This window comes from Gopherus evgoodei, chromosome 4 (assembly GCF_007399415.2).
Source record: "Gopherus evgoodei ecotype Sinaloan lineage chromosome 4, rGopEvg1_v1.p, whole genome shotgun sequence".
Lineage (NCBI taxonomy): Eukaryota > Metazoa > Chordata > Testudines > Testudinidae > Gopherus > Gopherus evgoodei.
The window spans coordinates 125,936,744-125,951,301 of record NC_044325.1 but is presented as its reverse complement, the minus strand read 5'-3'; the positions used below and the strand labels follow the sequence as shown (position 1 = coordinate 125,951,301).

At 46.4% G+C, this 14,558-nt stretch overlaps 1 protein-coding gene and 1 non-coding gene across 2 annotated transcripts in view; both read left to right on the top strand.

Annotated features, from left to right (window-relative positions):
* LOC115650666 (zinc finger protein 501-like) overlaps positions 1 to 14,558 on the top strand; it is a 1,041,190-nt gene that overhangs the window by 529,313 nt on the left and 497,319 nt on the right. The gene's annotated exons all lie outside the window — the stretch shown is intronic.
* Positions 1,444 to 1,525, top strand: TRNAA-AGC. The gene has a single exon. It is a non-coding gene; the product is annotated as a tRNA-Ala (tRNA).

Sequence of the window (14,558 nt, the reverse complement as noted above, 5' to 3'; positions counted from 1 at the left end):
TTTTAACAATTTTTACAACATTAAATAATTCTTCAATCGTTGTCACCATCCTTAAAATTGCTTCAGCCTTATAGGTTCCCAAGTGTACAACTAAACATCTCTTCAAATCCAAGGGAGTGGAGATCAGTCAGTGTTCAGAGTCATCCCACATAAAAGAACCATGTTGTGGTACATACTGGCCCCATCATGTGACCATCGCCTTTCCCTCCTCTCTGTTAAAAGTTTTAGTATTTTTCACAGAAACTTTCTTCCCTCAGGAGAGACCTGGGAACCACGGCTGCCAGCCACACAAACACCTTTAAGAGGAGGCATAACCTGTCAAAAAATGATCTCCCTTCTTCAGTTCAGCGACAGCCTGAAATGCTACCTATCCCAGCAGAGCCGGAGGATTGAAAGCAGCTACATCAAGTCCCTGTGTAGCTAGCAGGAAAACACTCCCTGGTATCTGAAGAGATGTTTAGTTTTAACCTTGGTAAACTAGAAGACTAAAGGGAAAGGCAGTGGTGGTGTCAGATATAAAGAGTGAAACATGAAAAAATCATCCTAGTTATGCCCATAGTGACTGCAAAATATTTCTATATACTTCTTATTATCATCAGTGTATTATTTTCTTTGGCATCTAGACATTGACTAGACCTTGACCAAGAAATTTGGATCTTGATAAAATAATCAACTACCCCTCGTTAAGGTAATGGACTTGACACCCACTCGGGTGTCTCCATGCAGGTTCAAGTACTAACAACAGTGGCCGCCTTACAGCCATAGCTTTTAATCAAGGCAACACATTGATACAAATTCCTGTTAAATAATTTCTCAGCCTGAGTCCTTCACCCACATTCCTTAAGGCATTGGGCCATATGTGGACTTTTCATTTCCCTCCTCAGTTTCACACAGAGACACAATTTCCTTTGCACAGATCCATGAACAGCAAAATCACCCTGTGTCTCTTGTTTGAGCCATGCATTCAATTCCATTGAAAGCTTCTCTCCTGCAATGGCGATGGTCAGACAGCGGGGACGTGGCCACTTTCACCTCTGACAGGAGTTATTGGCTCAGCTCTTTCTTTATGCTGCTGTTAGTCCATGAAACATCAAGGGTGGAATGCAAAGCTGAGCTCACACATCAGCCCCCTGAAATATTTCAGTGCCCCAGAGAAATCCTGCCCCCTGCTATTGGAATGATATGGTGATGATTCGAATAGGAACGGGACTGTCTGAATTGTCAGAGTGGAAAATGAACAACAATCTACAGCAATGTCGTTAGCCACAAACACACTCTAATCATGCTCCAGCTGGAAGGGAAATGGGCAGGATCTCTTGCTGTTCAGCCATCGACACGCACTAATGCACAGCCGTAAGTGTGCTGGGGAAGCTGGTCTGAGCCATTTGAAGTGACAATTTTGTGAGAACAGAATCATTGTGTAATAAAATAGCTGTGTGTCAAGTAGTTGTAGCCAAGTGGTTAAGGCAATAGACTAGCAATCCATTGGGGCCTCCCTATGTAGGTTCAAATCCTGCCAACTACAGAAGCATTAGTGTGCTGTCATTGCTGTTGTCTTAGTGCCTGAGCATCCATGGAGCCAAACTAGAGCCAGATCTGGTCTCACTGTGAGGTTGTCTACACTTAAAATGCTACTGTGGAAAAGACAGTTGCTACAGTGAGAGAAGGGGTTTTCCATCCCTGTAATAGCTGCATTGGCAGAAGGATCTTTCCTTCGATTTAGCACTATCTAACCATGGGTCAGGTCAACTTAATTATACTGGTTCTGGGGTTTTTCACACCCTGAAAGACGTACTTGTTAGAGGGTTTATCCCATCACCCTCCCATTCTCTGGTCCTTCTCCTGTGACCAGAGAGCAGCAATACACGAAGTTCAAAGGTGCAAACAATTTGATGTTTATTGTGGTAAACTTCAAACAAGCAATTATTCCAATTTCCTTCTTCAGTATCCCCCTTCCCAGCTCTGACATCACAGAGCCTGCCTGTGTCCCTGTTCCCATTCCCTATTCCTATTCCCCCCTTAGCAAAACATAATTCCAATTCCCCATCCCCCTTCCCATTCCCCCCTTATTTCCTGACTGACTGCAGACTATATAGTAAAACTTGAGTTCTGCTTAGCTCTACCTTAACCAATCATTTTACTGAAATGTAATTAACCCATCCCAACATACTGTAACATGATTATCTAACCAATTATACTTCACCACCTTAATTGGTTTACACCCAACAAATTAATTATACAGCAGACTGAAACAATCACAGAACCAGACAGAGATTATACAGACAAGCAACAGGAAAGTGGTGACTACAGTGATAGAACAACAAAGAAATGAGGATTTCACGCCCCACTATTGATAAGTGAGTTGTTGCCAGACAAGATTCTATCATAGTAGAGGTTGTGAGTGCTGGTTGCTTAACTATCTGGCTCCCAGGACAGGATTTTGAGGTTCACCATTACTTTCTCAGAATGCCAGCAACCATCTATTGTTCACTTAAAACGCGAGCAGGTAGATTACAACACCTCAGAACTCATGGAGCTCCAGGAAACGTGTAACTTTAGGTCTGGGTGAGTGTGTCTAAAAATCACCTGTGCTGTAGAAGGTCTCTAGGAGTTGAAAGAGATGTGCCATCTTAACCTCCCTAAAGAGTTCATCAACTATTAATGAAAACTAGGGTTGATAAGTTGCATTCTTTGTAGTGTTAAGATGGTGGACTGGTCTAAAGTGCTAGTTTTTAAAACACTTTTTTTACTATCTCTTGTGTGTTCTGGTCTCTGCATAGAGACGTGGTTTCAAATCCCACTCCTGACATGACCATTTTCTTTTATCTGGAGAAAATGGCCTCACTTCAATCTCCTTTGCAACAGTAGAACAGCATTTGCTTAGCTTTTCTATTCCAGTAGCTGTGAGAGAAGTTCCAAACCAGGGGGAAACAGCGCCTGTTCTCTCGACCAATCATTTTTTGTCTTTCTTCATTCCAAGCCTGTTCCTCAAATACATCCGTATTTCCCACGCTATTTTGTTTAATGTTCTTTGCTTTTATGAAACTTTAGGGTCATCATTTAATTGCCACACAACTGTACTTATGAAGTAAAGTGAAACACAATATTTTTTGGCTATTCTTGCAGAAGAGTTTTTCTTTCTGACCTGGAATTGAACAGGGGCTACGCGAGGGGGACAATGCTACTCTCTTTTCTTGATTCATCCAAAAAACATAAGTTCTTGATGCCCTTTGTTCTCCTGTTCTTCAAAGGCAAATCAGCTGGTGTAGCAGCCACTGAGAAAGCCTGAGAAGAGGGCCCCAAAATTGACAGTTGCTGGTTTCTGTAGTGTAGTGGTTCTAACGTTTGTGTAACACACAAAAGGTCCTTGGTTCAAAACCCGGTAGAAATGTTGCTGCTTTCTTTCCTTTGTTCTCTTATCACTCCAAGTCCTTTCTCAACTACATCCATAGTTTCTATGCTTTTTTCCTTGTTATTTTTTTTCCTTTCATGGAGCTTTAAGTTAAAAGGAGAGGCTTAGCCGGAAAAAGGAAAGGAATAGACCATCATTTAGGAGACTGCCAGCTCCATAACAAATCTGAGCAGAGAAGAATCCCAACCCTTTGTCCTGCATATTTACCTCCCAGCCAGCAGTTTTCCCCTTGCTTTTTTTTTTTTGAGCTAACTACAAACAGCCTCAGGTTCCTTTTTCATGTCAGAGAAATCTATTGACTGATGATCACATTTCCCCTCCTTTCCTGGATAGGCAGAGTCTGGGTGTGAGGAATCAGAAAATAACAAGAAGAAACGTCTAAGCCAGTCTTTCAACACACAGCACCACTTTTCCCTTTTGAAATAACATTATTGCCTTAAAAAAATGAGGACTCCTTGTGGCACCTTAGAGACCAACAAATTTATTCAGGCATAAGCTTTGGTGGGCTAAAACCCAATTTAGTGTTCTCCCACAAGAGGGAGATGCTGTTTGACTCACATCCTGGAGAAGAGTCAAAAAAGGCTTCCTGGATTTTAGAGATGGGACAGATAAACCGGTTCCCCCCAAGCCACACACACATTTTTGCAGAATATCAGATCCCCTGGGTAGAAGCTCCTCAAAGGAAATGTGGCCTCAGATGTGTCAGAGAAGGGAATCACTGTTTGCCTTAAGAGATGGGTGAGGGAAACCTGCAGATCCTTAGGTCCCTCCAGCATCTGATGAAACCATTGGTGGGAAAGGGTCTGGGGTAGCTGAGGAGGACAAGGAGAGGAAAGAAGGGCTTGCAGCTGGTGTGCAATCCCCATGCTCCCGGTGGCCTGAGAGAAGCAGGGTTCAGCACTTTGTCGGCTTCCTGAGAGTACAGAGCTGACAAAACAAGAGCTAGATAAGAACAGCTGTACCGGATTAGATCAAAGGTCCATCTAAGCCAGTATCCTGTCTAGCGACAGTGGCCAATGCCAGGTGCCCCAGAGGGAGTGAACCTAACAGGCAGTGATCAAGTGATCTCTCTCCTGCCATCCATCTCCACTCTCTGACAAACAGAGGCTAGGGACACCATTCCTTACCCATCCTGGCTATAGCCATTTATGGACTTAACCACCATGAATTTATCCAGTTCCCTTTTAATCGCTGTTATAGCCCTAGCCTTCACAACTCCTCAGGCAAGGAGTTCCACAAGTTGACTGTGCACTGCGTGAAGAAGAACTTCCTTTTATTTGTTTTAAACCTGCTGCCTATTAATTTCATTTAGTGATCCCTAGTTCTTGTATTATGGGAATAAGTAAATAATTTTTCCTTATCCACTTTCTCAACATCACTCATGATTTTATATACCTCTATCATATCACCCCTTAGGCTCCTCTTTTCCAAGCTGAAGAGTCCTAGCCTCTTTAATCTTTCCTCATATGGGACCCTCTCCAAATCCCTAATCATTTTAGAAGCCCTTTTCTGAATCTTTTCTAGTGCCAGTATATCTTTTTTGAGATGAGGAGACCACATCTGTACACAGTATTCGAGATGTGGGCATACCATGGATTTATATAAGCGCAATAATATATTCTTAGTCTTATTCTCTAGCCCCTTTTTAATGATTCCTAACATCTTGTTTGCTTTTTTGACTGCCTCTGCACTCTGTGCGTACATCTTCAGAGAACTATCCACGATGACTCCAAGATCTATTCCCTGACTCATTGTAGCTAAATTAGTCCCATCATATTGTATGTATAGTTGGAGTTATTTTTTCCAATATGCATTACTTTACATTTATCCACATTAAATTTCATTTGCCATTTTGTTGCCCAATCACTTAGTTTTGTGAGATCTTTTTGAAGTTCTTCACAGTCTGCTTTGCTCTTAACTATCTTGAGCAGTCTAGTATCATCTGCAAAGTTTGCCACCTCACTGTTTACCCCTTTCTCCAGATCATTTATGAATAAGTTGAATAGGATTGGTCCGAGAACTGACCCTTAGGGAACACCACTAGTTACCCCTCTCCATTCTGAGAATTTACCATTAATTCCTACCCTTTGTTCCTTGTCTTTTAACCAGTTCTCAATCCATTAAAGGACCTTCCCTTTTATTCCATGACAGCTTAATTTATGTAAGAGCCTTTGGTGTGGGACCTTGTCAAAGGCTTCCTGGAAATCTCAGTACACTATGTCCACTGGATCCCCCTTGTCCACATGTTTGTTGACCCCTCCAAAGAACTCTAATAGATTAGTAAGACATGATTTCCCTTCATAGAAACCATGTTGACTATTGTTCAAAAGTTTATGTTTTTCTATGTGTCTGACAATTTTATTCTTAACTATTGTTTTGACTAATTTGCCTAGTACTGATGTTAGTCTTACTGGTCTGTAATTGCTGGGATCAGCTCTAGAGCCCTTTTTAAATATTGGTGTTACATTACCTAACTTTCAGTCATTGTATTTTTACATGCAATGTGAAACAAACACCCCTAGTTAGGAAGAGGGCTAGAAGTAGGTCTGCCACTAAAGCACATTTCCTTTCATCTGTAGCTACCTGAGCAAGGTAGTAACCAGTGGGCAATAGGTGATAGGCCCATTGTCCATGTTTAGAACACTTCAGTAGCTAGACCTCAGGAATGGACGTGGCTAATGATCAGTTTCTCCAGGATGGTTATTTCCAAAGACTGATATATAGTGTGGGATGAAAGTTTTTTGGATGAATATTTTATTTGCTGAAATATTTTGGTTGAAGCAAAATGTTTTTTTTAATTTTGTTTCAGCAAGAAAATTGGAAAAAATATTCCTCTTGGGTCAACCTGAATGTCTATTACTGTTATTAGAAGGTTGGTTAGGCTAGCCAGCAAGGGGGCAATAATTCGCACATGCCTGTTTGTGTAATAGGGCATGCAGCCTGGACTTTGAGGTGCATAGTGGAAACATGCCCATATTCTGTTACTAGGCAATGGGAAGCTTTAATTTTTATATGGTCTCCCAAGCCCTTCCTAACATCATGTAGAAGAAAGGGAAAACCAGAAAAACAATGGATTTGTTTAAATTGCCAGTGAAAAATAACTGAAAATTTTTTTATATAAGACCACTTTGCCCTGACTGGGGGCTGAACTCAGGCCTTGGAAGCAGAAGTGTCAAAGCCTAACCACTAGACCACCAGGGAGCTGACAAGAGTGCTTTTCTTTTCACTTATGCTACACTTTCTTAGGCTACTTTCTCTCCAATATCTGAAGCAGCTCCACTGGTCACTCCCTGAGGGGCTAAGAGCAGAGACTTCAGGAACCCCTGTGCTCAGGGTCACAACTTGAGCCCAACTCAAGCCACTGAGACAAACTCAAATGATGCTTCCTCCAGCACGATCACAGAGCAACACAAAGAAAACCCAGGAGGAACAATCTTCCTCTGCTTTCATTTATGCCATTGCAACCCTCTCAGCAGCCCGCTCTTGCAGGAAGGACACTGAGCTGATAGGAGCTCTGGCATAAAGACCAAGAGAGGGGTGTTTCTTCCCCCCACTATGAGCTGATCACATTCTGACTCTGTGTAACAGGGCTCTGAGCTTTGCCATCTTGTGAGTTCTGTGTCTTCAACTAGCAGCCAAAGTGCTGAACCCCCTAGACCCTTCTGCTGGGAGAATGGTGGTTGCAAAACAGCTGCAAGCCCTTTTTCCCTTCTCCTTGTCCTCCTCAGCTTCCCCAGCCCTTCCCCACAAATGGTTCTATCAGGCGCTGGAGGAATTTAAGGACCTGCAGGTTTCCCTCTCCCACCTCTTAAGGCAAACAGTGATTCCTTTCTCTGACACTTCTGGGCCTGGGCTTCTTTTGAGTTTTTCCCCAGGGGGCCTGATCCCCTGTGAAAATGTGTGTGTGGCACCAGCTTGTCTTCTCCCTCTCTGGGAGCTGAGAAGCTTTTTCAGACTTTCCCCCACTAGATGAGTCCAACAGCACCTCCCCCTGGTGGGAGAATCCTAAATTTCACCTTCCCACCTTGGTTACTCTGACCAGCTGATGGCGACAGCATGCTAAATCAACCCCAGCTCTCTGGTCTACTGGTCCCAGTCTTGTTAACTGTTGGAAATGGGCCACAGCCACCCTAAGTGAATTGGCCTCATTAGCACTGACCCCCCCCCCACTCTGTAAGGCAACTTCCATCTTTTCATATGCTGTGCATTTGTACCTGCCTACTCTATTGTCCACTCCAGGCATCTGATTAAGTGCATTTTAGCCCACCAAAGCTTATGCCCAAATAAATTTGTTAGTCTCTAAGGGGCCACAAGGAATCCTTGTTTTTTAAAGGAAATAATGTTATTTCAAAAGGGAAAAGTGGTCTCAGCGGAGGGGCAGAGAGGGTGTGAGCAGTGGGCAGTGTGGGTCTCAAGGGAGAAGCAGAGGGGTGTGGGCGGTGGATAGGGCAGGTCTCAGGGGAGGGGACAGAGAGGTGTGGGAGGTGGGCAGGGCAGGTCTCAGGGGAGGGACAGAGAGGTGTGGGTGGTGGGCAGGGCAGATCTCAGGGGACAGCCAGAGAGGTGCAGGTGGCAGGCAGGATGGGTGTCACGGGAGGGGCAGAGAGGTGTGGGTGGTGGGCAGACCTTGGAGCAGAGGGTGTAGAGGCAAGAGCAGCAGTCAAGGAGGCCTCAGGGGAGGAGAGGAGCAAGCAAAAGGTAGACCAACAGTTATCAGAGAAAGAGGCAGAGAGGAGGCAGGAAGTGGCCAAATGGGAACAAGGGTGGAGAGCAAGCAACACGAGTTGGAGTGGGGGAGCCATGCTAGGGTTTGGGTACCGATGATTGCTCCACTTCTGGGGAGCTTCCAGCGCTCATATCCAACCACCCTAATGCAAGAGTCGTGGGCCACCTATTTGCTGGGTCTTCACTAAGCCTGCATCTCCCCAAGCTATGTTGATGGGAGAAGCCCTTCTGTTGACACAGTGCTATCTACACCAGGGTTATTTTAAAAGTCTTGATCTGTTGAACATTAATATTGTGTTGGATTGTGTGTGCTAGAATTGGTTGGGAAGTTATGAAGTTTTGCTCTGTGTGCGTTACTGAGATATGTTATGAGGTTGGGAAATGCCCACCACCACCAGCCTTTCAGGTGCGAGAAGGGAGGAGCCAGACTCGCTGCTGGCCCATTGAAGGTATCCACACTTCCAAGGACTATCCCAGGAACCATGTACAATGCAGGCTTCTCCGAGATAGCACAGAGACAATGGACACTGCTTGACTCACGTCATAGCAAAGAAGCTTCCTAGCAAGTCAGAAGAAACTATGAAAGAGGGGAAGAGACATTATGACTTGACCTCTCTCCCCCACAACTCAACAGCTGGAAAAACATCTGGAGGACAAAGACTGAACCGAACTGATTCAGAAATCAGAAGAGAATAATAATAATATATTCAAACCAAATTCCCCAAACAGACTAGTATTGGTTTTTCAGCAGAAAATTTTCAGTTTAGGGAATTTTGTTTTCCCAGTCAGACCTTGCCAAGGGAAGCAGAGAGAAAATGTTTCAGTTGCCTCCTTCAGAACAGCTTTGCCTAGACACTAGCTGTGGTTCACTGTTGTGGCCTTGCCCAGGATGGGAGTATTTTAATTATTTGGGGTTGTTCCAGGGTGTCTGGGGGAGATGATGAGGATGTTACCTTTTGAGATAAAAACTAAGAAATACAGGACTAGAGATTTATTTATTTAGAAATCTGGGATTTAGACTTTTTTTTCAAAGCAGCAAGCGTGTCTGAGTTTCTCAGATTTTTTTTTTTTTGCAGGAAGCACCATTGTTTGATCTGTCATTGTACCAAAGGGGGAGATGGTTGTCTACAAAGGAGGCGTGAAGACTAAAAGCATCCAGTGAGGATGGGATTTGAACCCATTCATGCAGAGAACAGTGGATTAGCAACCCATTATCTTAAACACTCAGTCACCTGTCAGGGAAAGGACAGGAGGAGCCCCCTAGCAGGAAGTGAGAGCTCCTCCAGCCCTGAGGCTGACATGGGGGAGACTTTTCTGGGGAAGCCCAATTTGGCTGGGGCCCCTAGTCATGGGACCCACTGCCCCCTTGGTGGCACAAGATCTGTGGAGGCTGAGCCCCCCTGAGCCTCCATTATGAGCTGCCCATGCTACCAGTGCTTAGTGTGTGGTCAGTCTCCCTGTGTTCTCTGCTGTTCGTACTGGAGAGCCTGGCCGGCCTTAGGGGTGGGGCCCCCCGGCAGCTGCCCAGGGCTTCAGTGGGTCAAAGGGCACCGTGTGGCAGTGCAAAGGTGCTCACTGCTCTCCTCTGCCTCAGTACTTCTCCATGGCCCCATAGAGGGTTGGGAGGGAGCAAGGAGCAACACTATGTGCTCCATGCATCCTGATCACTGTCCCCACCTGGGCTGTGCTGTGAGGGGAGCATCAGAAGCTGCTGCTCTCTGCCCTCCCCTTATGCAGCCTGGCTGAGGAAAGTGACCTGGATGCAGAGAACTCAGATGATGTCGCTTCTTGCCCCTCCACCCTGCTCCTGCAGCTGCTATGGGTGCCCGGAGGAGCAGCTTTCCAGGGAGGAGCGGGCAATAATGCCAGCTGCTCCATGCACACAGGTTAGTGTCTCCACGTGGGTGCAGGGGTTAAGGGTGAAGGGGGTGCAGGAGAGGGGCAATGGCTGGAGGCACAGGAGGGGAGCAGGGGTTAGGGTGAAGGGGGTGCAGGAGTGGGGCAATGGTTGGAGGCACAAGAGGGGTGCAGGGGTTAGGGTGAAGGAGGTGCAGGAGAGGGGCAGTGGCTGGAGGCACAGGAGGGGAGTGCGGGAGTTAAGGGCAAAGGGGATACAGTGTAGGGGTTAGGGCACAGGAGGGGACAGGAGACAGGGGTGAAGGAGGCGCAAGGGTTGGGAGTGCAGGAGCTAGAAGTAAAGGGGGAGGGGGATCGTCCAGGGGCAATGGGGAAGTGCCAAAGTACAAGTTTTGCCCCGGGCACCATTTCCCCTAACGCTGGTCCTTGACAACATTTCTTGCTGGGAGTGGAAGGGGAGAAAGATGAGACATTTTCTCTCTGTTTCTTTCCTCTCCATTTTCTGTTCCTTCCTTCAATTCCAGAAACCTACCTTGTATTTCAGACTGTGCAGTGACGCCCTCCCCACCCCAGGGCTCTGGAGCCTTTAGAGCAGAAAGATCCCAGGAGCTGAGGATGAATCCAGGAATGAATAGCTGGCAGGAAGGAGTCCTAGCAGCTCTTCTGGGAGCGCAGGTGAGGAATGACTCCCCCTTCTCTAGATTCTCCCCATGGGGCTCTGAGGAGAAGGGAGGGTTGTGTGATAAATTCCATCCAACTCCCCCTTTGATCCAAGCCCAGGGACGTCTCAGCTCTGCACGATCCTCTTGGCAGCACCAAACATGGGATGTTTTCCACTTCCCACAAGACCTCAGCCAAGGACCGATGTGCTGGAAATATGTTGGGAAAGAGGCTGTCTGAATTCTCAAGGCAGGGAATGAACAATCTTCAGCAACATCATTAACCACAAACACTTTCTAACCATGCTCCAGTCAGTAGGGAAATGGGCAGGAATTCTTGCTGTTCAGCCATGGCCACACTTACAGAGCTGCACAGCATTGCGTGTGCTGGGGAAGCTGATCTGAGCAAACAATTGGAAATGACCCTTCAATGAGAACAGAACCATAGTGTAGAAAGGACCCTGTGTTAAGTGGTTGTGGCTGAGGGAGCTGGGCTATGACACCATAGGGATCTTTCTGTGGAGGTTTGATTCTTGCCACCTAGGGAAGGCTGGTGTGTGGTGTCTTCACAGCTGTACTTCCAGTGATGCAGGTTTTTCTATCCCATTGTTCCATGGGCATCCTACTAGATTGCCAGCTGCTTTTCAACTGCAGTGTGGAGACTGTTTGTGTGTGGGGAGAGACAGTGTGTGTGTGTTGAGGTAGGAGCGGATCATTATCATCCCTACTTGAAAGAGGGAGAAGCTAAGGCTGAGAAAGGAGAATTGACTTGTCTTAGGTCACACAGCCAGTCAGTGGCAGAGTTGTGACTAGGATCCAAGAGCCCTGATTTTCAAACTGACCATCAGATCTTGAATTTCATACATTGAATGACCTGAATAAAGTGCTCTCAGATGAGCTCCAGGCTAACAACAGTGCACAGTAATTATTCAGCAAGTATTTGAAGAGAACTGCAATGTTAGAGAGAATCATGAACTGCTCAGAGACAATTAATGCAGAGAAGCAGCAAAATTCATCAAACATGTGACTAGTTATTACTTATTTCCTTAGTCTTAAGAAAGAACAACAAGGATCTGAGTCTCCTCCCTGTCAATAACCTCCTGCTCAGCCAGTCAGGGTAGAGACTGAGGATGGGAGGCTGAGGGTTCTCACCAGAGAGCCCAAAGGATGGCCCAGGTCACTGGTGGGGATCACTGCCCGAGCACTATTTCAGCCCCACATTTTTGGGTGGACCTCCCACAGAGTGAGCTGCAGAGCACTCTCCCGCATCACAGACACACACATCTCCTGGTGTTGGGAGGGGAATAGATGAAAGGACAAAAGAAGCAAGAGACGAAGAGAAAGGAGGGAGGGATAGATGGAGGAAAAGGTGAAACCAAAAGGACAAACCCTAATGTCCCAGTGATTCTATGGGACAAAATCCCAGGTGAGGAATAAAATTCTGCCTCCTTAAGCTCATGTTTTCCATGTCTAGAATTCAACTGTCACCAGATGGATCAGACTGAACAGGTTTCAAACCTCGAGGAGGCTCTTACCTTCTAAACAGGGACGGCTCTTTTCTAGTAAAATCAGGAAAAGGGAAGGAGAAAATTCGAAAGAGGCCACTCCTGGCGCTCACGTACGTGATCCCGAATACTCTCTCAGTCCTCAAAGAGAGACCTGGAAAAGGAGACTTGCTGAAGCAAAGCCACAGGGGTTTCTGAGGTTTCCCTGGCCCCTCGCCCTTGTCCTGATTGGCTGATGTCAGCATCTCTCTGTGAGGTCACCACCTCCCCACCACCTTTGATCAATAGCGTGAGGTCCTGCAAAAGGCCTTTGTGATGTCACTGCCACACCCCTCCCTTGCTGTGCTAATGTCCTGCCCATGGACTTTGCTGAATCTTACTGCTTTCTGTGCTAACAAAGAACTTTCCCACGCTTTATTCCAGACCACTAATAAACCTTCTGTTTTACAACGCTGGCTGAGAGTCACTGGTGATTGTGGAAGTTAGAGGTGCATGACTCCTTTCGGGGGGCATGTAAGGTTTCCCAGGTGTTCTGCTAAGGTGACTCACTACAGGAAGCTTCTGGCATGGAACAGGGGTACTGAAAGGTCCAAGGTCAGTCCCAGGACGTGCTGAAAGCAAGGAGGTTTCTCCCAGTAACAGCATACCCTGGGCGGTGTCACAGTGATGAGACTCTGCCTGGGTTTGGTTCAGAGCTGTTCCAGAGCACTGAGCCTGTTTCAGCCCCCCAGCATGTGACCTGCAGGCTCCACTCTGGCACAGCTCCCTGTCCCTGGGCTTTGGCATCACTAGCCCCTGCTTAGTGACTAGGGGTCAGTTTAGGGGAGTGATTCCCAAAATGTGGGGCATGGCTCCTAGGGGGGCACAGAGGAATGTTCATGGGGGCATCTCAGGGTTGAGCCAGCTCCTGTGGAGGGCCGGGAGGAAGCACCACTCAGCCCCACTCTGTCTCAGCTCTTCGCCCACCCTACCCTCAGCCTGAGCCTGAGCCCCTGGCCCAGCCGTGGCCCCCTTACCTGTGTCTGCACCCCTCTCCCCAGCAAGCCACAGCCCCACTCCCAGCCCTGGTTCTCGACCATGGCTTCCGGGGGCCTCAGCCATGGATAAGAGGGCACAGTGTGAAATGTTTGGGGACTACTGGTTTTGGGTGATGTCCTCAATCACTTCTATGCAGTCCAATAAAAGCTATTCCTCACCCACCTACCCCTCCATCAGGACCGACTAGGTATGTTCTGCTGCCCTTCACTCATACAGGAAGGATAATAACATTTCATTCCACTCAGTGCTAAAGTGATTTGTAACACAACACCAGCCAAAACTGGTCATTTTGGGGAAGCAGCCCCATCATGCTGCATACCTGGGCAGAGTAGGTGCATCTGTGCAAACACGGTCTGTTCCTGAAGTCTTTCCTGAAGGTCCTCACTAGATGCGAGGGGGGGAGCTCATTCAGCCCCTGCTTACGCTTGGTATTTAAAAACTCCTTATTGTCCCTATCACAGCTGGACTTAGACTTCTCCTCCTCTCCCTATCCTCACAGCTCAGCTGAGGTGGCTGAGTGGTTGATGATGGACTGCTAATCCATTGTGCTCCACGTGCATGGGTTTGAATACTATTCTCATGGGATGTATTTAGTCTTTACTCCTCCTTTATAAACAACCATCGCCTTTGGCATAATGACAGATCAAACACTGTTGCTACTTGCAAACTAAAACCTCAGAAAATCAGACCCAGCTCTTGCTTTAAATAAAATGTCTAAATCCCAGATATCTAAAAAATTTCTCTAGTCCTGTATTTCTTAGTTTTTATCTCAAAAGGTAATAGCCTCATAATCTCCCCCAAACACCCTGGGACCTTTCCAAATAATTAAAATACCCACACAACAGTGAACCACAGCTAGTATCTAGGTCAAACTGTTCTGAAGGAGGCAACTTAAAAATTTTCGCCCTGCTTCCTTTGGCAAAGTCTAACTGAGAAAACAATATCCCCCGAACTGAAAATTTTCTGCTGAAAAACCAATACTAGTCTGCATAGGGACTTTGATTTGAATGTATTATTATTCTTCTCTTCTGATTTCTGAACTATTTCAGTTCATTGTTTGTCCTCCAGATGTGTTTCTAAGTGTTGAGTTGTCAGGGAGAGGCCGATTCATAATGTCTCTACCTCCCTTTCATAGTTTCTGCCAACTTGCTAGGAAGTACCTTTGGTACCATGTGAGTCAAGCAGTGTCCATTGTTTCTGTGCTATCTCGTAGTAGCCTGCATTGTACACGGTTCCTGGGATAGTCCTTAGGAGTGTGGATACCTTCAATGGGCCAGCAGCCAGTCTGGCTCCTCCATTGTCACACTTGAAAGGCTGGTGGTGGGCATTTCCCAACCTCATAACATATCTCAGTAACGCACA